General features: G+C 37.1%; 1 pseudogene; it reads left to right on the top strand.

Annotated features, from left to right (window-relative positions):
* The first annotated feature begins 5,048 nt into the window (after nt 1-5,048).
* On the top strand, nt 5,049-5,169 carry LOC121154337 (annotated as a pseudogene).
* The last annotated feature ends 18,158 nt before the right edge of the window (nt 5,170-23,327 follow it).

The following is a 23,327-nucleotide window of genomic DNA, read 5'->3' as shown; positions in this document are numbered from 1 at the left end:
GGAGAGGAGGGGAGCTGGGAAGATGGCGTCAGAGCAGGAAGTGGAGAGAAGGGGCTTGGGAACCTGGTGTCCGTGCAGGAAGTGAAGGCTATGGAGGAGGAAGGTTCTGAGTGGGGGAGGGTGAACCGGGGAAAATGGGAGGTAGAGAGGTCCTGGGGCAAGGACAGGGACCCTCTGTGCAGCAAGGATCCTCCTCACAGTGGGAAAAAAGAACAAAGAAGGATGGGATTAAGTGGAATAAGGTTTACTTTTTAAGTTTCATTTTGTTTACTAAATAAAGTGTGCTTTTGCTTTTTAATTTTCACTATGTTTTCTAAAACATATATGTTAATTTATTTTAGCCAAATAGCTAATGTGTGTTGGTACTACACAAGAGTCAGGGAACCAAAAGTGATATTTCACGTGTATATTCTCATTGTTAAAGTTTCATGAGAAAGATTAACATGAATCAAATACTTGAAAATGCAAATTTATCTCTTGTTACGTACACATGGAAAATACATTATGCTCCTCACAGAACTTTCCTTCATCTGGATGGCATGCTAGACATAGGTAATCTAGACAAGAGTTCTGAGATGAAGGATATTACATTGGATAAACAAAGTTTTCAGATAGGCTGGGGCTCACAAAAATAGCAGTGCCAGATGAAGCTGAGGCAGACAGAAACTTGGACCAAATAACAGCCTGCAGTGCTGTCAAAGGGATGTTCAGTTTTTTCCTTTGGGGATTAATTTAAAGGATTTTGCTATGAATGTAGCAGTAATTCTACTAATTATTACCTGTAACATTTTCAAAAGTATTCTTCATTGCATTTATTAAAGCTACTGGAGGCAGTAAATTACAGGCAGGAAAATGATAAAAATGAAACTGTCCCAATTATTAGAGAAAACCCAATGAAGGAAAACCTCAAAGAGAAGGTAAAAATTAAAAAAAAAAAATCTAGAATGGTCAAGTAAGGACCTCCAAATCCAACATATTCATCTATTAGAACAATGACATAAGTGAAATCTGTCAGATTTTACAAAATTCTAGACATTTACCAGAGGATTGCAGTACTTTATTATTATTATTATTTTTAATTGAAAAGTCAGATATACACAGAGAGGGAGAAACAGAGAAAAAGATCTTCCATCCAATGATTCACTCCCCAAATAGCACAACGGCTGGTGCTGTGCTGATCCGAAGCCAGGATCCAGGAATTACTTCTTGGTCTCCCATGCAAGTGCAGGGTCCCAAGGCATTGGGCCGTCCTCAACTACTTTCCCAGGCCACAGGCAGGGAGCTGGATGGGAAATGGAGCTGGTGGGATTAGAACTGGCACCCATATGGGATCCCAGCGTGTTCAGGGTGAGGACTTTAGCCGCTAGGCCACGTCACTTGGCCTGATTGCAGTACTTAAAAACACAGGTTTTTCAGCTAACTTGATGGTAAACAGAATTGGAAGTGGTGTTGGCAATAGCTATTCTTGCCCTTCTTTATATTGCTGTTGAAGATAGAAACTTGGCAGAAGAAACTGGCTGCCATGTTTGCTGCTATTGTTCTGCAGCCTGCACAGTGTTGAATGACAGGTGAGAGAAACTCAAGAGACCCCACTTCCAACAGTGCCAAGCTGTAATAGAAGCTCTCAGTAGAATCCGGATTGCCTTAGAGGAACTCAAGAAAAAAGGAAGTTTTAATTGGTAACATAAGAAGTTTAGTTTTCTGGGCCTGGCAGAGTGGCCTAGCAGCTAAAATCCTCACCTTGCACGTGCTGACATATTATATGGGCACCAATTCTAATCCCGGTAGCTCCACTTCCCATCTAGCTCCCTGCTTGTGGCCTGGGAAAGCAGTCGAGAATGGCCCAAAGCCTTGGTACCCTGCACTCGTGTGGGAGACCCGGATGAAGTTCCTGGCTCTTGGCTTTGGATTGGCAGAGCTCCAGCCATTGTGGCCACTTTGGGAGTGAATCATCAGACAAAAGATCTTCCTCTTCGTTCTCCTCTCAGTATATCTGACTTTGTAGTAAAAATAAGTAAATCTTTAAAAAAATTTTTTTTCTGATGATGTGGCAGAGGTCAGAAGAATGGGGGAAGGCCATCTTCCACTGTGTTCCCAACTCCCTGTTCACTTAGTATGAATTTTTCAATGAAAAAGAGGAAAAGGTACATTAACTGGATGAGGCAAGGCTGCTATGGGCTCTGCATACCTATAGTGGGAACATAAGGCTAAGATCACCACCACCAGCAATGACTGCATCTTCTTGTTCTTCGAATGGAAACCTGACTTCCTTTGCTTCATCTTACATCTTTCCAGGACTTTAAAACAATCAGGCTCAGTGTAGTGGTTAAAGTCTTCACCTTGCACGCACCGGGATCACATATGGGCGCCGGTTCTAATCCCAGCACCTCCACTTCCCATCCAGCTCCCTGCTTGTGGCCTTGGAAAGCAGTTGAGGACAGCCCAAAGCTTTGGGACCCTGCACCCACATGGGAGACCAGGAAGAGCTCCTGGCTTTGCATTGGCGCAGAACCGGCCATTGCTGTCACTTGGGGAGTGAACCATCAGACAGAAGATCTTCCTCTCTGTCTCTCCTCCTCTTTATATATCCGCCTTTCCAATAAAAATAAATAAGTCTTAAAAAAAAAACGAATAAAACAATCAGTGTACCCACACACTCTATCACATTCATGATAAATGATTCTAGTCTTGAAGGCTGGGATCTTGGCATGTGTTTCTCATAGACTGGTATTAGAGTAGTGTAATGCTGAAGGAAGAAAAGATGGAATTTTCTTTCCATCCATCATCTCTTATCATAGCCTATCCCTAAGCCAGGAGCTGTAAACAGAACACTTGGGTTCATACAGGTAAGTACCTAAAGCACTTAAATGCATCTTCACAAACTCATGTTTCTACCTTTTCCTTGCTGTGACCTCCATCCTCAGGCTGATTCTGCCTTTTTCTTGCAGAATGAAAGAACCCCTAACTTCAAGCAGTGTTCAAGCTTCAGAAACATGCCTGACAATGATTTATACTAGTAATATATCAACTCCTGTACTTAAAAAATGAAAACAGGTATTCAGCAAGAGCTAAAGGTTGGCAAGAACAGCTGGCTGTTTAACTTGCCCCATCCCCCTAGCTTCTCAATAGCTAATTATGCTGCTGAAATCCAGCAGTGTTCCAATGGCAGTGTAAAGCACTAGTCCATAGGGGCAGAATGGTTTTAGAGTTCCTGAAAATGTCCCATTCCCAAACAGTTGGCAATAGTAAACTGACAGCTCCTTGCGTTGGAATTTTGGGAAAAAAAAATCCTGAGGAATTCCAAACCACCTGAGTGGTCATGACTAGGTACATGTGATGGGATGTTTTGAAAAGGTCCCAAACTTTCACATCTAGCTGACTTTAAACCTTGTGCATAAGTAGACAGAGGACTACTAGGGGTATGTCATGAAACCTGTAAAGCCCATCATCAAAGAACGTTAAGTCTCATTTGTGGTGTATAAGGAAATGTTTGATCAAGCAGGAGCTATCCACAAAGCTAAGTGAGCAGGGCACTCCGTGGTCATGAAACAAACCAACAAAAATGAAATAAAGAGTAGAACCAGTCCAGGAGAGAATATTAACAATGAATGTGAACCAAAAACCAATATCCAGTTCAAAATTACAGGATGTGAAAATCAGTACAAAGAGTCCTATAGAAGTATAGAGCTGGGACCATATGTATTAGATTTTGTACCTGAGGAAGACATTGCTCTTACCCTAGAATTTAAATCGACTATTGAGATGGGGTAAAATGGCAACTGAATAAGAGACCTCAGCGATTGTCTCCCCAGAGAGCTATCACTGTGAGCAGCTGATCATACATTGAGCCACCGAGGTTACTAGCCAGGTTAGAGAAAACAGTGCCTCATTTTAGTATAAAATTGTGAATAGACGTACTGAAGGAGTTGGGAAGGAACAAGCTGCCTGTTACCTTTGCAGCAGCCCCAAGCATGGCATAGAGACAGATCTCCCGATTGGGAGAGAGTGAATTAAACCTAGACTCTAGACTGAAACAGTGCTGGGCTGGCTCTCATGGCCTCTGTTCCTTAGCCTCGCATCTGCAAAGTAACTCTTTGAACTCTGCTGAGCCATTTCGCAAAGGACCTCTTTCTCTCATCATTCCCCATTGTAGCCATTTGGAGAGTGACCCAGTGGGTGTATGACATCCATCTTTCCTTTTTTTTTTTCTTCTATAAAATCTGCCTCTCAAGTAAGCATCATAACCTTTTTTTTGTTTTAATTGATAAAACTTCAGCTAGGTTATCCAAAGAAAATGGAAAATACTAAAAAAAAAAAAAATCAGAGATTAAAAAGAGACTATTTCACAGATGCAGTGTGGCATCAGGCTCGCCTTGTGTCATTATAGGTTAAACATGTCTACAGTGTGCATATGTGTGCCAGTTAGAGTCCTGAATGCTCCACTCTGATTTAGCTCCCTGCCAATTCTTGAGGGAAAGCATCTGAGGTTGGCGTAAGTGGAAGAAGCTCCTGACTTCTGGCTGTGTCCTGGCCCTGGCCCAACTTAGTCATTTAGAGCATTACCTGGTGAAGGGAAAACCTGTCTCTATTTCTTCTGTCTGTAACTGCCTTTCAAATAAAATAATTCCTGAAGTAATGTTTTAACTGATATCATAAGAATACAAAGGATCATTGCAGAATATTATGAACAATTATATAGCTACAAATTGAAAATATCAGAAGAATTGTATATTTCTACACATAATAACACCAATATGGGACTATGAAGTTATAGAAAATATGAACAGACTGATAATGAATAGTATTTTAAAGCTTTCTACTGAAGACAAGGCTTACACAAAATGGCTTAATGGCTAAATTCTCCCATATGCTTAATGATGAATGCCATTTCTAAAAATGAAAGGAATCCTTCCAAAATCATCCTGAGACAACAGGTACTTTGAACCCAAACCTGGACAAGAGCGCAACAGAAAAAGAAAAAATGTAGACCAATCTCCTTGATGAAGCTAGGAACAAAGACGCTCAACCAAGGTATTAGCCAGGAAATTGTGCTTACTTCGGCAGCACATATACTAAAGTTGGAATGATACAGAGAAGATCAGCATGGCCCCTGTGCAAGGATGACATGCAAATTCTTGAAGGTCCTAGCCAGGGAATCATCATGTTATTCACTACAAGTGAAATTTATCTAAAACTTGCAGGGATTGTTCAATATATTCAAATGAAAAATGTCTCAAAAATGTATTCTATTATATTTGTAGTACAAGGTATTACATCATTAATACACTACATCGTAAATGTAACAACAGAAGGAAGGATGGAAATCATGAATGTCTCGATAGAGGAAATATATTTGTTAAAATTCAACATCCATTTATGAAAACTCTGAGCATGCCTCAGCATATGAATGGTAAACCCGTAGGCGATGCCATTTTGAATAGGGAAAGGAGAAAGCATCACCAGTAATATTTAGAACCAGACAAGGATATACATTCTCTCTGTTCTGGTGAAATGTAAAAAGTTGTACAACTAGAAGTTGTAACTGGATCCTTTTGGGAACATAAATTTGTTTATTTTTATTGGGAAGTTAGATTTACTGAGAAAAGGAGAGAGAGGGAGAAAGATCTTCCATTTGCTGATTCACTCCCCAAGTGGTCACAACTGCTGGAGCTGAGCTGATCTTAAGCCAGGAGCCAGGAGCTTTCTCCAGGTCTCTTACATGGATGCAGAGTCAAAAGGTTTTGGACTGTCCTCCACAGCTCTCCCAGGCTACATCAGGGAGCTGGAAGGGAAATGGAGCAGCCAAGATATGAACCAGAGGCCAAATGGGATCCTGTAGAATGATACTAGGTTACTGCGCCTGACCCAACAGAAATAAATTTGAGGCATATAAATAAGAGAAGGAAATAAAATTATTCCTTACAGACAATGTAATCCTTTACAGAGAAATGAAAAATTTGCTTTAAGAATTTATTATGAATGAATGTCAGTGACACTGCAGGATACAAATGTGGTACACAAAAATCAATACAATTTTTACACAGCATTTAATGACCTCAGAAATTGTAGGAGCCATCTGTTCACAAAAACTATAAAACATGCAAGTTGGAATTCATTTTACTATGGATTGAAAAGATGCCTACAATGAACATTAGAAAATGCTTATGAAAGAAATTACTGACTCAAAATATGCAAATAACGTGTTCTCAAAGTAATTTAAATAAAAACACACTAACAGGTGTATGTATGAAGGAAATGAGATAAACATTTACCTGAACCCCCATGTTCATTGCAGCATTATTCATGTCAGCTAAGACATGGAGCCAGTTGAGGTGCCTAATGATAGGAGAACAATGCAGTCATATACATAGAGTAGAATATAATTAAGCCCACAAATGAATAACTTTTTTACGTCATCTACATATGTTATCCTAGTTAGGAAAGTTTAAGTTTTGAACTTTTGATTAGATTTGTTTTTAAGTTTTATGATGCAGATTTAGGAGTATGTAAATACTTTGCACTTTACCCTCCCTTCTGCAATCAAAAAATGAAATCTTGACATTCTCTGCAGAAGGAATAGAGTTGGAGTTTGTTTTCTTAAGTGAAATAAACCACACACAGAGAGGCAATTAGCACATTTTCTGTTTCATATATGAAGTTTAAAACAAGAAAGATCTGAACTTAGAAAAGTAGTTACGAGAGGCTAGGAAGGGTATGAGGTGGTAAAGAGAGAGATGTTGTATTACAGGTGCTAAAATATTGTTAGATACAAGTCATACATTCTGGAATTCCTCATCACAGCGTGGCAACTTTAGTTCAAAATAAGGTTTTATATACAGTTGGAAGGACTGAAATGTTGATAGGCTGCAAACATAAGGAAAAAAGTGAGGGAATACCAATGCGAATTGCCTGATTTGTTAAGTTTATCTTGTGCATATGTGTTGAAATCTTGCACTATACTCCATAGAAAATTTGAACAATTCATAATAAATTTTAAATAGTTTAAAATATTTATACTTAAATTTTTGATTTGCTTACAATTTATGATAATTATTGTTATTATAGCAGTAGAGAAATAGAGGTCTTATCTGCTGGTTCCAGTGCTCAAAGCGTCTGAGGCTGGGTCAAGCTAAAGAGAGAACTTAATCTAGGAACTCAATCTAGGCTTCTCACATGTAATGTAGGAACCCAGGTACTTAAGCCATCACTGCTGCAACCCTGGCCCTGCATTAACAAGAGTCAGGATTTGGAGCCAGGGATTGAACTGAGGCATTCTGACATGACATGTGGGCATTTTGACCAGCACTTTAACCTCTAAGACAAATATCTGCACATTTAGGCTTTTACTCTTTAGCACATGTATTTGTACGTTCTTAGAAGCAGACATAGCAGCTATTGGAAAGAGAATAACTTTCTGAAAGTTGCCTATTTTGGAATGCCCTCTATAGATGGCAATTCTGAAGGAAATAATTTATTAAATTCTTGTATCCAAATTGTGATCATTTTCTCATGTTAAAAGTCAAAATTGTATTTTTACTGTTTCATTTCATCTAAGATAGGTTATTACTAATTTTAATAGCATGACCAGAAAGATAAGAATCATACACATTTTGTGTAATACTTTGCTCTCTTGGCCCACTGTTTCCTTTAATCATTGTGGAGTGTAACCTGGCAATATTTCATCTGAATCTAACCCCAGACTTCTCTGGTACCAATCTGTATATTGTGTGTGGTGCAGTGGGTTAAGCCTACGGTTGGGATATCCATGTCCCCTGTCATAGGCCAGTTTGAGTTCTGACTACTCAGACTCCATTCAGCTCCATGCTCATGATCCTGGGAAGCAGGGGATGATAATTTATCATGGTACCCATGTAGGAGATGAGGATGCAGTTCCTGACTCCTTGCTTCCGACCAGCCCTGGCAAGGCTATTGCAAACATTCAGGGAGTGAATCAGTTTATAGAAGATCTGTGTCTGTCTCTGTTTCTCCCAGCTTTTTAAATAATTGATTTTTTTTTTTGTAATATCTAGAAGAATTCAGATAGGCTTTTGGAAGTATAAACATAAGCAGTACAACATACGATCAATTTAGGATCGGGATCTTGTAAATAAATGCCTCCTGATTCTGTGTCTCAAGTGAGCAGTATGCCTGAGATGATTGTTATAGGACTTCTTAAATGGATGGGAACATAGGTACACACCACAGTAATTAGTTCAATGTTAAATAAGGGCTTGGTGTTCCTTTTTTTCACTTCCAAGCTTCCCACTCTTTTGAGATAATTTCCTCTAAAAAGGTTATTTGACTACATTGCCTTCAGTCCTGCTTTTGGAGGATCCAGACTGAAACAAATGAATGTGTGTTGAAGTACATGCATAATGCTCTGGGGTGCAGCCAGTGACAGCTAGCACCCCTTAGCAGTGGGCAAAAGGAATGTGGCTGCATCCCCCACCTCTGTTCACAGCTCTGGCGAGCCAGTGAAGTTAATGTTCTTATATTTCTGATTATGTACTCTCAAAAGAGTTCCTGAACAACAATGAAATGCTAATTCTATCCTTAGGGAGAATCCCTGAGTGTCTCCTGCCCCTCCCTTCCTGCCTCCAGTTAGTGAAGTTAATCAGAATTATTGCATTGTATGATAAGACACTGTATACTGATAACCTTTCAAATTAACTGGAGGGTGAAAGCTTAAAAACCCCTGACTTCTGCCACAGGATGCAGTGTGGTATCTGGAGCGCAGCACGAGCTCCTGTCGCCAAGCTTGAGCAATAAAGACTCCTAACATCCTGCACTGGGTCCAGCAAAACAGATCTTACTGAGTCTTCTTTTTAAAATGTTTGTTACTATAAAGAGAACAGTTTTCATATTTTTCATAGGTACAGCTCTAAGATAATCTTTAAAATTAATTGAACGTCAAAAATTGAAGTTCATTGTATCTTAGAAATTTAATGACTAAAATACCTACTTAAAAAGAAAAACAGTGACACAGCCTTAAGCTTTGAAGCTGTGGTTGCTTAGGGAAAATGACTTCCTTGCACAACAATGGCTATCGTTTCCCCCAAATAACACAGCTTTATTCTTGAAAGTGCCCATTTGTCTATTTTAAGCTGTATTTTCTCAAGGAAAAAGCCTAATTTAGAGTTAGTTTCTTCTATGTCTTCCTTTCTTCCAAACTAGGGAAATTTCAGCGTATTATATTGGAAAAGAAGAAAAGTTTTAAGGAACATCGGGGTATACAAACCTACTTTGTATGTCTGAATGAAAAATAAGTTTCTGGAACACATGGATTTTTTTCTCTTCACTATTGTTACTATATTATTGCATTCTAAATGTATAACCATAACTGCTGAAATATGAGCAGTCATTAGATACTTGCTGAAATATAAATAGATGAAATTGTTTGTATGTAATAAGAAAACAATTCAATAAGCATATTTGCTGTTACTGAACTTGAGGTTGTAGAAATTTGGAGCAGAACTGAAAAGACATAAGTAGGAAAATAGTATTAAACCCTATTAAATATACCTGAAAAAGTAGTGAAGATTGAAAAGTAAAATTTTCATGAAAGCATCTAGGTATTTAAGGGTTAAATTGAGGTTTCTTTTTTCAGATGATGAATAACTGTGGATAACTATAGATTTAGTTAATTTCACAAGGCTTTCACATTAATATAAAAAGCAAAATACAAGATAGATATATAGGTAAGCATGCCTATACAAATATTCTTACTGATGAACTGAATTATAGAGACTAGCATTCCATGTTTGCAGTATCTCCCTGTACTCCCAAATAAAAAGAAGACTTCCAATGAAGCTGTTAAATATACCTTGATGATAGGATGCTAGGCTTTCTACCATTGCCCGCATCTGCATTTCCACGATACACCTAGATAGCACAATGTTGGATATGTGAGTGCTACCAAAGGACTACACTGTTGCAATAATATGGGGGATAACAGTAGTTGGGGGGCGGATAAAAGGGGTAGAGAGTGGAATTCCTCTGCTTATGGAACTGTATCATGAGGGAAAACAAAGACTATAAAAGTAATTTTTGCATTTGTCCACAAGATGGCAGCAAAGATTTATCTTAGAATAATCAAACAGCTTCAGTCATTATATCAAATCATGAATGAAGAATGCTAGGGAATTTTACTTTTTGTAATTTACTGCTCCCTGGTGGTATGGCTTTATCAGAAAGATTTTATCATTGGCGCCTAGAGTTTTTGTCACATTTTGTACTTACCTTTTATGTTCTAAGATTTGTTTCCTTTTTGTAAGTATGGGCCACATAATCATGTTTCAGTCCATGACAGAATCAATACATAATAATAGTCCCATCAGATCATAATGGAGCTGAAAAGTTCCCTTCTCTTTTTAAAGTCATAGTCATCATACAGTCATAAAACATTGTATGACTGATGTGTTAGTGGGATACTAATGTGAGCAAATTTGATGAACCACCAATTTGATGAACCTTGTATACAAGAATAGCACAGATCATTATGCACACTGTCTTGAATACCTAATTTTATCTATATAAATATGTAACCAATTTTTGGCATGTGGTTATAGTTAAGATTTTTTTAAAAAGATATATTTGTTTATTTTTAGTGGAAAGGCGGATATACGGAGAGGAGGAGAGACAGAGAGGAATATATTCTGTCTGATGGTTCACTCCCCAAGTGGCTGCAACAGCTAGAGCTGAGCCAATCCAAAGCCAGGAGCCAGGAGCCTGGAGCTTCTTCTGGGTCTTCCACATGGGTACAGGTCCATGCTTTGGGCCATCCTTGACTGCTTTCCCAGGCCACAGGCAGGGAGCTGGATGGGAAGCGGGGCTGCCAGGACCAGAACCAGCGCCCATACGTTCAAGGCGAGGACTTTAACTGCTATGTTATTGCACCAGGCCCTATAGTTAAGACTTTTATATTAGGTTTATTGGGAGTTTATGTGGCAATATTATGGTATTGTATTCTATATTGGACTATATACTTAACTTTGATAGAGGCATGTATTTTGATATGTTTTTACGTTGTTGTTAAATGTGTCTTTGATTCCACTGGAAGGAGAGAGAATGAGAGAAAGAGACAGAGAGGGAGAGAAAGATCTTCCAGTTCCTGCTTACTCTCCAAATGTCTGCGTTGGCTGAGTGTGCCAAGCTAAATCAAAAGCCAGCGTCATCCTCCCTGTTATGTACATGCGTGCCAGGGCACAGTCATTGTGCCATCCCACAGGCACAATAACAGGGAGCTGGGCCAGAAGTGGAGCAGCTGAGATACAAACCCATTCCATATGTGCTCCTGGCACTGCAGGCTTGACTCATTATCACACAGTGCTGGCCTGGCTGATATTTTTTAGCTAATGTATACTTAACTTTACATTTTGACCCAAAGGGTCCTTTTGTTTCCTTTTCATGAATATAAAATATTTTAATAAAGATTCTTGAAAAGTTGATAAATTTCGTGAAAAAGTTAAGAAATAAAATATACGTACTACGTGTAAGCATGTCAGTTGTAGTGTTCAATATTTTTCTACATAATTATCTGCTAAAATGTCTCTAGCTTAATTTTTTTTTTGAAATGAGGAAATCCAGGGCTTTGTTTTATAAAACAAAGGCCAAGGCATGGCCCCATACCCACTTTCCACCTGTAATTTTTAAATGTATCACTCCAGAAGACCCAGCAACCCCTTCATGACCTTTTGATGACTGTTGAGCTGGGGAATTCTGCTGTTTCTCCAACAGACAGATAGCATTAAAAACAGACATTTTCAAGATACAGGCATTTTTAGAGAGATTACATACACTGGTTCAGTCTCCAAATTCTTGTGATGATCAGAGCTGGGCTAGAGCTTGAACTCTGAACGGGAATGCAATCCAGGTCTCATGTATGTGGCCAAACCCTGGTTACATGAACTATCACACTGCCTGCCAAGGTCTGTGCTAACAGGAAGCTGAAATCAGGAGCTGGACCCCAAAGTCAAACTCAGGCTCTCTGATGTGGAATGTGGGTGTCTTCATTTCTAGACTAAATGCTTTCATTTTAGATTGTGGAATTGTTTTCCTCAATATCCTTTTTTCTTATAAAACTTTGGTATAAGATTTGATTAATTGATCATTTTTGTCTTTGTAAAGTAAAATGTGTTGCATATAATGAAATATTATAATAATATATATATTTTTTGCATCTACTGTTATTGGGAGTTTTCTATACTAATCCCTGTTACTCTCAAAGCCAATATACTTTCACCAAATCTTATATATTGATATTGTACATCAAATTTTATCTGTCTATAGATGTCTCTTGTTTGCATAAATCATATTAATTAAAACATTAACACATATTTATCTTAGATGATCTCATAACAATTTAGAACAAATTCCCTCAGTTTAAGAATGAGCTGAAGTTAAAGATGGAGTTCATTGTACTGGTAGATCAAATTCTTTCCTATTTTTTCATTGTGGTTGCCCTGGCAATGTTTCCAATCTCATTTTTATGGCTGAGTATATTGATAATGTACTTTTGGTTTTTAAAAATCTGCAAAATAGCTTAATGTAAGTATATATTTAAAGGCATTTTTATACAGTTATCTGTGATTCTAAATATATGCTTGAAATTTTATCGATTTCTTTTAATAGCTGAATTAATATGATATTTTATGAGAAATGTTAGTAATAAAATATCCATTAGCCACGAAATAGCGGGATGAGGAATTGATAAAAACAAACATAAACCATTTAAGGACTGAATAGATACAGCATAATAAAAGAAATTTTAAATAAATACAGTTTTAGGAAAAATATTCCAAAGCACATGACTATGCTATGAAATATCCTCCCTTGAGAAGGGGGAAAACTTCAGTTTTTCAAAACCGGCCTGGAGACAGCATTAAAAATATGCTCTTGGGAGTCGTTTCATAGAGTAATTGAGTTGCCTTGTAGCTAATAGGCCGCTAGCATATCAACTTTAAATGGCTTAAGTAAAATGGCAATTTTTACATAGTAGTTTCCATTGGAAAGTAGAAGTTTAAAAAAATGATGTGGTTATTTTAGGTAATATCACTCTTTTAATAAAACAGTTACATTTTACTAACCTATCAAATAATAGAAGTAATGAAGAATTTCAAAGAATTTTGAAAATAAAATGTGTTATGAAGTATGTCAGGCTCTATTACATATTTTTATCATATTACTTTTATGGGAAAATAATTCTATAAAATGAAAAGAAAAGGAATGTGTTAATATAATGAAAAGGAAAAATGTAGAAAGCAGAAAGCATCTGCTAAGCACTTGAAGGATATCCGGCTTTAAGAGGAGCAGTTCAAAGAATATTTAGTAACATTAAGGAAATCCAGATGTTTCTGTTTCACATGTGGTAAAGAAGTAAAAAAATTTGATTTTGTGAATACTGGTAGTATTGTGATTTTCAATATCATGTAATGAATACCTCATTGATTGAACCTCTTAATATGTGTTTTATAGCATTTTGGCTTATTTTCCTCCTCATTTAAAGTAGCATGTCTGAATGATAGCAGTGTAAACTACCAGTTCAAAAGTTGAATAATCAGTATTAATTTCCACATATTGCTTTTCTATAATTCTTTAAAAAATAAAGTACAATGTACTTAAGAGCCAACTAAAATGTCTAAATATTTCATATTTGAGCCATCTGAGCATGATTATTTAATCATTTTTTAAAATTTCATTTTATTTATTTAGTTTTTTTATTACATTGCATTATGTGACACAGTTTTTTAGGCACTGGGATTCCCCCTACTCCTCCCCCAACCCTCCCCCCATGGTGGAATCCTCCACCTTGCTACATTGCCACAGTTCAAGTTCAGTTGAGGTTCTTTTCTTGCAAGCATATACCAAGCATAGAGTCCAGTATCTTATTGTCCAGATAAGTTCAATGGCTTCTTGTGGAGCCCATCTCTGGTTGATTATTTAATCATTAACAATAGCTGATAATATGAAAATTTTATTTTTTATTTTCATCATTATATATGATGTCAATAACAGGTTAATGGGATCAGCATTAGGAGCAGCATGTTAAGTCACCACTTAAGACACCCATGTTTTCTGTCTGTGTCTTGCTAGCTTTCAGATAAATAAAAATAAATAAATCTATAAACAAATTGATGTAGTGTTTATATTCTTGTAGGCTCTTTATACTTAATCCTTACCAAAACAAAGATGGACACCTTATTATTCTGATTCAGAAAAAGATGAGGCATTAAGAAGTCAATTAACTTGCCTAAGTTATGGTAACTCATAGGATGCCACCAAGTCATTAAAACCCAGGCGCTCTGAATTCAGAGGTCATGTTTTGAATTTTGAACGATGAAATGTGTTATCTATAAGCAGAATGAACAGCCAAGGATGAGCCAGGCTGAAACTAGGATCCAGGAGCTCCATTCTGCTGTCCCACATGAGTAGCAGGAAACCAAGGGTTTGCATCACTCCTGCTGTCTCCTGGGGACGTTGGCAGAAAGCTGGATCAGAACTGAAGGTGGGACTTTACACCAGGCACTGCACTCTGAGATGGTTTCCAAAATAATAACATAGTCACTGCACCCCAGTGTCCACCCTGTTCAGAGTATCTTAACTATGCCTGTCGCATTTTGGATTCTTACAAGTAACACAGCACAGCTCTAGTATGTTTTTTTTAGCTATTAATGCGATTAATTTGAATATTATTTCAGGTGGAAATTGGTAGATCTTATCAACAAGTGTAGCCAATATTCAGTTTTATTTTTAAGTGCTTAGCACGGCTTTATTACATAAATACTGTGGATACCTAATGCATGCATGTTGAATAAATTACATATTAACATTTATTAGAGAAAAACATGAAAAAAGAGTGCAGTGTTTGGAAGCTGCTTTTATTCTGTTTAGCAGATTAGAAATAAATATTTAATTTGGGAGTTATTAAATGTTCTCATATAGCTACAAAAAATAATAGCTATACTAATAATAGAAATCCTGAACATTCACTGTGTTCTCTAAACAGTAAGATCTTTTAAAAACAGAATGTAAATATTTTAATAAATTTGGCATGGATATAATCCATTCATACTTAGATTTTTCTAATTTTGCATCTGTGTACCTGTGTATGTGCATTCACTTTATGCAATTTTATCACATGTTAGGTTTGTTTAATTACTTGATAATTAATATATAAAATAGCTTCATCACCCAAGGATCCCTGTTCTTCATCCTTCACACCATCCGAATCCTTTCACACTCTCCAAATTACTAATCTGTTCTACATCTTTGTAATTTTGTCTTCTTGAATATTGTGTGATTTTAATAATATGCATAATTTTTTTAGGATTAGGGTTTTTTTCATTCATGTAATTCCCTGGTCAAATGATTAATAGTAAGTGTATAGTCACTCAGTTCTAGGCAACTGACTAATTTAAAATAAGTGTGAATAAATCTGAAGTGAGACATAGCCTTCAATACAATACTGAAGAAGGATTTTACCACTCAACTTACAGCACTGGACAGATCAGCTAGACAAAAAAAATCAGCAAAACCCAACAGAATCAATCTACCTTATTGACCAAATGGATCATTCAACAGCACTGGAATGCATATTTTTGCATTAATGCATAGAACCTCCTCTAGCATAGACCATATTCTAGGCCTTATAACATGTCTCAACAAATTTGGAAAAAAAATGAAATATTAGCTTGTAGATTTTCAGACTGAAATAGAATGAATTTGGAAATTAGCAGCTTAAAGAAAGTGTAGGGCCTAGCACAATAGCCTAGTGTCCAAATCCTCGCCTTGCATCCATCAGGGGCTCATATGGGTGCCCGTTTTTGTCCTGGCTGCTCCAGTTTTTATTAGCCCTGGTAAAGTGGTAGAAGACGGCTCAAAGCCTTGGGACCTGGCACCTACAAGGGATTCATGGAAAAAACTCCTGGCTCCTGGTTTCAGCTTAGCTCAGCTCTGACTATTGCTGCCACTGGAAAGTGAACAAGCAGATTGGCAATCTTTCTCTCTGTATCTCCTCTGCCAATCCAATAAAAAAAAAAAACAAAGAAATAAAAGAAGCTATTTTACTAAAAAACATGGTTCTGAATGAACAGTGGGCCACAGAAATCATCCAAAAGGAAATAAACAATTCTTTGAAATCAAGTGGTAACATAACATATCAAAATTATGTAAGACGGTCAAAGCAGTGTTGCGATGAAAGTTACAGATATTAGTGCTTATGTCAAGAAGTTATATAGGCAACAATTAAGTGATCTGAAGCTCGTCTGTGGGATTTAGAAAACCAAGAACAAACTGAACCCAAATGAATAGGTGGAAAGATAAAAATTAGAGAAGTAATAAATTTGAAACCATAAATATGTTACAAAAGGTAATTGAAATGAAGGGCTGTTTTCTGGAAAAATAAGCAAAATTGATAAGCTACTAGCTAACTAGTGGAAAAAAAAAGAGGGAGAAACCCAAATTGATAAAGTCAGAATTAAAATTGGTGTTACAGTGAATACCATAGAAATAAAGGGAATCAGGGATTATTACAGATAGCAATATACCAACAAAGTGGAGAATATAGAAGAAATTGGTAGATTTCTGGACACATTCAATGTACCAAAACTGAGTCATGAATACTTGGAAAATCAAAATATATCAATAACTGGAAGGGAGGTTGAACCAGTAATGAAGACTGTCACACTAAAGGAAACCTTGGGCCAGGTGGTTTTACTGCTGAATTCTACAAAACTTCTAGAGAACTGATCTTAATTTTTCTCAATCTAATCAGAACAATTCAAAGTGAAGGAAATTCTCCCAAAGTACTTCTGTGCAGATAACATCATCTTAATTTCAAAACCAGCAAAACATGCAACCAAGAAAACCATAGATCAATATCACTGGTGAACAAAGATGAAGAAATCCTTAACAAAACAGCGGTTAATAGAATCCAGCAACACATTTGAAAGTTCACTCACCCAGTACAAGTAGGATTTATTCCTGGGTTTCAGGGATGCTCAACATACACAAATCAGTAGACACAACACAGCACATTAACAAGAATAAGCAAATTGAGTATAGAAGTAACAGACTCCACACTATCAGGACAGGCTATGACAAACCCACAGCCAGCATCATATTGAATGAGGGAAAGGCTGGAAGCATTTTCACTAGGATTTGGAATAAGACAAAGATGCTCACTCTCACCATTTTATTCAATACACTTATGAAAGCTTTAGCTGGAGCCAGTAAACAAGAAAAAGAAACCAGAGATACAAAAGGAAAGGAGGAAATAAAATTATTCTTGTTTGCAGGTGACATAATTCTTTACAGAGTGAAATGAAGACTCCACTAAAAAATTAGTTAAATATTCAGTAATGATCAAGAAAGCATATGATACTGAGGAACTTCTAACAAATTCTTTCTGAAAATACCATGTTTAATATCCCAATATCTTGCTGTGATTTTACTTAATGTTTCTCATTTGAGTATTGCTTAGAGCCATTTTTATGAGAAAGTACTGTGTTATATCCTTAATGTGATAATCTAGTCACTAAAGTCCTCCACTTGCACACACCCAGGATCCCATACGGGGTCTATTTTCCCTTCTTCCCTCCCCATTCTTCCAACGCTTGTTTTCTCCTGTATTATTGCAATAGTTGAGTCCTTCAGCAACAGTCACAGTCCAACCTTCCGCTATTTGAGTGCATCATGGCATTGTAGGTATAGTAATGGAGGAAAACCTAGTATCCTGTTGTTAAGATGTATTTAGCAGTTGTTTGGGAGCAAATATACAAACTGCAATGTATCTTCACTTCCTGGTATACTAGTCCTCATTATATAGTTCATCCTTGGGAATATGTTTACCTCTATTTCTATGTATCTTGCATTTTGCATAAATACAATAATCCTAACCCTAACTTTAACCCTATGTCTATCAGAAAGAACGTATGTTATGTGTCCTTTTGGGATTGGCTTATTTCACTGGGTGCAACAGTCTTAGAGATTTAACAATAATGTTCATTTTTGTCATAAGGAGAATCGCTTTTGTTTTTGTGTTATTCTGTATAATTTGTGGCTCATTTTAGTTTGCTTAAATTCATTCAATTTGGTTTCACTGGTATTATAAATTACCTTGATTTCATTTTCTTCATGTGTTTTACTTTAAGCTTCTTGGATCGTTGGTCTTGTAGGCTTCATTTACTTTAATAAAAAGAATGTTTGAAATGTTGCTTTTATAGGGGGTTAAATCACAGTGAAATGGTTTTGGAGGGAATGGAGAAGTTATTGGTGTTAACAGGTCAGGGAATGCTCATGGGATTATAGTGATGAGACTGGAGCAGGCGATAGCGTAGAAAACATACTGTTACGGTGCAGTGGCCACATGGCACAATATTCACATAATTCAGGGATACAAAATATGTGTTCCATTTACTTCCATTTTGGTCATTTGAAGCAGAAAAGATGATTTAATCTTATAGAATCCATACATATATGGTTAGAAGAAAGCTCTTGCAGGTGAGAGACAAATGAATTTTTTTCCTTCTATCTCATCATCAACAAGGGAAAAATTGTGACTGGCAATTATGAGTAAATAAGCACAGACCAAAGAGGCTTCAATGTAAGTTGAGGGGTGTACATATTGATCAGGTTTCCATATATGCAGTTGATTTAGCTACCCAATATCCAACTTGATTTTTTCTCTATTTCAGGCATTGTGGTTTTCAAAATTATTATTATTTACATGTTAGCTGATTTTTTGTTTGCTTGAATGTTAAGCCAATAAAAGAAGTGATTATATTTCTCTTATTTTACAGAAAATTGACAGTGCTTAAATAAGTATCATTGTGTGTTAAGTGATGCTCCTGTGTTCCTTTCAACCCAGGACACTATATCATTCAGGGGATGGTGCCGCTTAGTATATTATGTGGAATTGCCTTGGTAATATCTGTTGTGATATAATTTTAGAAATTTCATTTATTTATTTTAGGTGGAGAGGAGAGAGATGGAGAATATTTCCATATGTTAGTCCACTCTCCAAGTGCCTGGAGTTGCAGAGACTGGGACGCTTAAAAGCTGAAGCAGTGTGTTGGGAATAAAGTACATGTCTCCCATGTGGGAGTCAAGAACAGGATAACTCCAGCCGTAAATGATGTCTTAGAGACAACAGTAGGAAACAAATCTGGTGTGAGAACTGGATATGGAACTTGACTCTCAGATGTGGGTCATATATGTCTTAGATGCTAGGCTAAATGTCTATCCCTAATATAAAATTTCACATCTGTTGTATATTTTTTAAGATTTATTTATTTTTATTGGAAAGTAAGATATACAGAGAGGAGGAGAGACAGAGAAGAAAATCTTCTGTCAGCCGATTCACTCCTCAAGTGGTCGCAACGGCTGGCAGGAACTGAGCCAATATGAAGCCAGGAACCAGGAGCCAGTAGTCTCTTTTGGGTCTCCCCACGCGGGTTCAGGGAGTTGGACAGGAATCAGAGCTGGGAGACACAAACTGGCGCTTATATGGGATCCTGGTATGTGCAAGGCGAGGACTTTAGCCACTAGGCTATCATGCTGGGCCCTGTCTTATGTTTGAAAACATGAAATAATTAATTATGGATCAAGGACTGGCCCAGAGCCTTGGGACTCTGCACCCACGTGGGAGACCCAGAAGAGGCTCCTGGCTTCCATTGGCTCAGCTCTGGAGCTTTAGGGAGTGAACCAGTGGATGGAAGACTCTTCTCTGTCTCTCAGTTATACAGAGAGGAGGAGAGACAGAGAGGAAGATTTTCCATCAGATGATTTACTCCCCAAGTGACCACAACAGCCGGAGTTGAGCTGATCTGAAGCCAGGAGCCAGGAATCTCCTGCAGGTCTCCAACAAGGGGGCAGGGTCCCAAGGCTTTGGACCATCCTTGACTGCTTTCCCAGGCCACAAGCAGGGAGCTGGATGTGAAGCAGGGCTGCTGGGATTAGGATTAGGATTCCGTATGGGATCTAGGTGGGTTCAAGGCGAGGACTTTAGGCACTAGGCTGCGTGCTAGGCCAGGAAATTTATTGTCTTAAGACCTACATTCCGTTGTTTGAAAAATGTAATTACATCTCCCTAAGTCTTCCTACTCTGTCATGAGTCAGTTGTGTTTTTAAGTAGGAAAAACAAAATTCATTCAAATAATTATTTGCTTTTATGTTTATGTGACAAGGGAGAGAGACAGAGTGAGAGAAGTTCATATAATAACCTGGACTAGGCTGAAACTAGAAGCTGAATTCTATCTCAGGGTCTAACAGATGGGTGGCAGGTGCCCAAGTACTTGAGCTATAACTTTCTGTCTCCCAGGATGCGGGAGGGCAGATCTGAATCATAGGCGCTCAGATTGATTAATGGATGTAGTCATGACTTTGGCCTGATTCATGCTAGATGAAGTTTTATTTCTCCTGAGAATTATCATTTCTGGAAAAGTCAAAGTGAAACCATTATATATTGAATTCTTATCATGTGGTTGGCATTGAGCTTGATACTTAATAATGTATTTTTAACCAATTCTACATTAATGATGTCTCAGAAGTTTCATCTTTTTTCTTTACAAAACTGCTTTTACTCTAAACTTATTATCAGAAAATCCCAATGTGTTTTCCTATTTTTAGATTATGTTTTAATAATTAGTTTTATATATTGTTCTCAAATGTTTCTATCATATACTATTTTTTAATTTGCAGTGGCTTGTCATTGCCTTTTTAATTTTTTTAAAGAGTTTTACTTATCATGTTTTACAGTCTATTATAAAAATGGGTGAGTAGGTTTAAGACATAAAAAGTTAATAAGTGTAGTGGTGTAGGATGTGATGTTTTTCTAGTCTAGTACATGATTATTAATATTTGGAAACCTATAATTCATAGAATAATTCCATGTTGGTTAGCAAGGTCTTAATTTCCTCTTCATTCCTGATCATTAGTTGGTGCTGTGTCCATAGTAGGTCTTCATTATAGCCAAACTGAAGGGTATTTTTCTGCAGAAATTTTATACTTTCATGAATGTTCTCTTTGTCTAAAATGTTTCCCTTGTTCTGATTCAGCTGAAATCAAATTGTAGTTCAGATGCTAATTACTTTGTAAAGATAAATATTTAGGACATTTTGAGTTATGAATGTAATTAATGCAATCAATGAATTAATATAGTTAATTCTGTAATTAATAAAGGAAATTTGTAGATTTATGCTGCTGGAAAACTACAGGGAAAGCTTCATGCACAATTTCTTCAATACCCAAAACCTTTACTTTGGTTCCCTGGGGTCTGTATTCTCTTATGTGACTTCAGTCCTCTGCATGGCTTCTTTTCTAGCTAAAAAAATATTTCAGCAATTTTAAACCTTTTATGATGGTGCTTCAAAAGTTTGTGGAAAAGTGAGATTATAATATGGGTTTATTTCATTGGAAAATATGAAAGAATTTCTTTCATATACATGTTTTTCACATATTATAATTTTTTACAGCAAAAATAAAGCTCATTATTTTATTTCCATCTTCCAATGAACTTTTGTGACAGTACATATCATGTATTGCAAGAAATGGAGGGTGTGTTCCCACTGTTTCCACTCGCACTCTTCCAGTTCAATGAAAGCTCTTGGCTTTCTGCTGAGTTAGATTAAATCCTTTTCTCATGCATGGTTCGGTGATCCAGAGCTTACCTCTGAATTAAGTTAGTCAGAATACTCCCCTGTGTCTTGAAGGCCATAAATTTCATGACGATTTCACAACTGAGAAATTAAAAATACTTTCAAGGGCAGCAATCACAATGTTTATTGCAAATCTTCAGTCCTTTGCTTATTCAAAATGAAGTTTTCACCTGCACAATAATTGTGATGTTTTATTTATTCATTTTCTTTTATCACATATTTGTTCATGCTGTTATGGCAGTTTCCTTCATTCGAGGGTTTAACTGCCTGAATAGTAGATATTCTGTAGGACTGTAGCCGTCTTGGTTGTAACAGCTATACTTTACATGACCCTGACAGGCATCTGAAACCCCCAAGTGGTAAAGTGTGTCATTGAAAGAATCTGCCACTCTTACTTGACACCCTGAATGTCTGTTTTCCGATGCCTAGAATGTTTGCTTACTTCTTTGTTTTGTAATACATATTTGTTTTATCCTACGCTGAAAATTTTCATTCTTAGTCATTAACGTTTATTAAAATTTATGTATTGGAAAGGCAGAGCAAATGGGAGAGAAAGAGGAGAGAGAAAGAGGGAGAAAGAGAGATCTTCCATGTACTGGTTCACTTCCCAAATGTCTAACAGCCAAGACTGGGCCTGTGTGAAGCCAGGAGTTGGTAGCTCCTCTCAGTCTCCCAAATGGGTGGCAGGGGCCTTCGTATTTGGATTATCTTCCTTTGCCTTCCCAGGCACATTTGCAGGGAATCAGATTGAAAATAGAGCAGGAGGGATTCCAACTGGCATGCTGATGTTGGAATCTGGTGTTGCAATCAGTGGCTTAACTAGCTGTGGCACATGCTTGTTCCTTGCACATTAGTTTTTTTATAAATTATTTGGTTTATTTTACTGTATATGTCTCAATTATAATTGCATTATATATATGGTTAACCTATAGAAGAATTAAATGTATGTAACAGCTATAAAACAACATCTTCATTTATAATAGTAACAATGTTATAATCACTAACAATACTATCATTAATGATAACATGTTATTACTATTACTAATAAAATACTTGGTAATCGTTACTGCCCGGTCCCAGACTGCACTCTAACACTTCTTTGTGGAAAATGCATCACTACAGAGAACCCAAATGAGCACTGCAACAAGGAAGCATTTACAGAGAGACCCACAAGCAATGTCAGCAAGTATCAATAGGATAATTTTGTAAGTAATTATTGGAAACTTGAGATGGGACATAAACAAAAAATATTTATCTGAATATTGTTTAGATTTGGGAAAGTTGTAGGTTATTATGACCACGTGGCATGAAGTAGGGTGAAGAGGGAGATGATGCAAATATCTTTATATAAAGATAGAGACAACATGAAGATGTTTAAAACAGGGGCCAGAGGTTTTCTCCGTGCATTAGGGAAAGGAACCCAGCCAAGCTCTTCAAAGCAGTTTTTGTTTTCTTAGGTTATCAAATTTCTCTGCTAATGTAACAGTAGTCATGGGTCACATCCTCATTCCCATTGCTGAGTAGCTGCTGAGACCTAGAAGAAATCACGTGCCAGAGGCAGAACAGGATTCCTTCGTGAGCAGACAAGCTTCAGGAGTTCCTTATCTTGCAGTGACGCCCCTTCTGATCAAATGCTGCCTTGCACCCAGAAAACCACATCAGAGTTTGTTCAGA

Source organism: Ochotona curzoniae, unplaced genomic scaffold (genome assembly GCF_017591425.1).
Source record: "Ochotona curzoniae isolate NIBS_2020 unplaced genomic scaffold, NIBS_Ocur_1.0 contig_2723, whole genome shotgun sequence".
In the NCBI taxonomy this organism is placed as follows: Eukaryota; Metazoa; Chordata; class Mammalia; order Lagomorpha; family Ochotonidae; genus Ochotona; species Ochotona curzoniae.
Note: the sequence above shows the minus strand (reverse complement) of the source record. Positions and strands in the feature narration are given on the sequence as shown.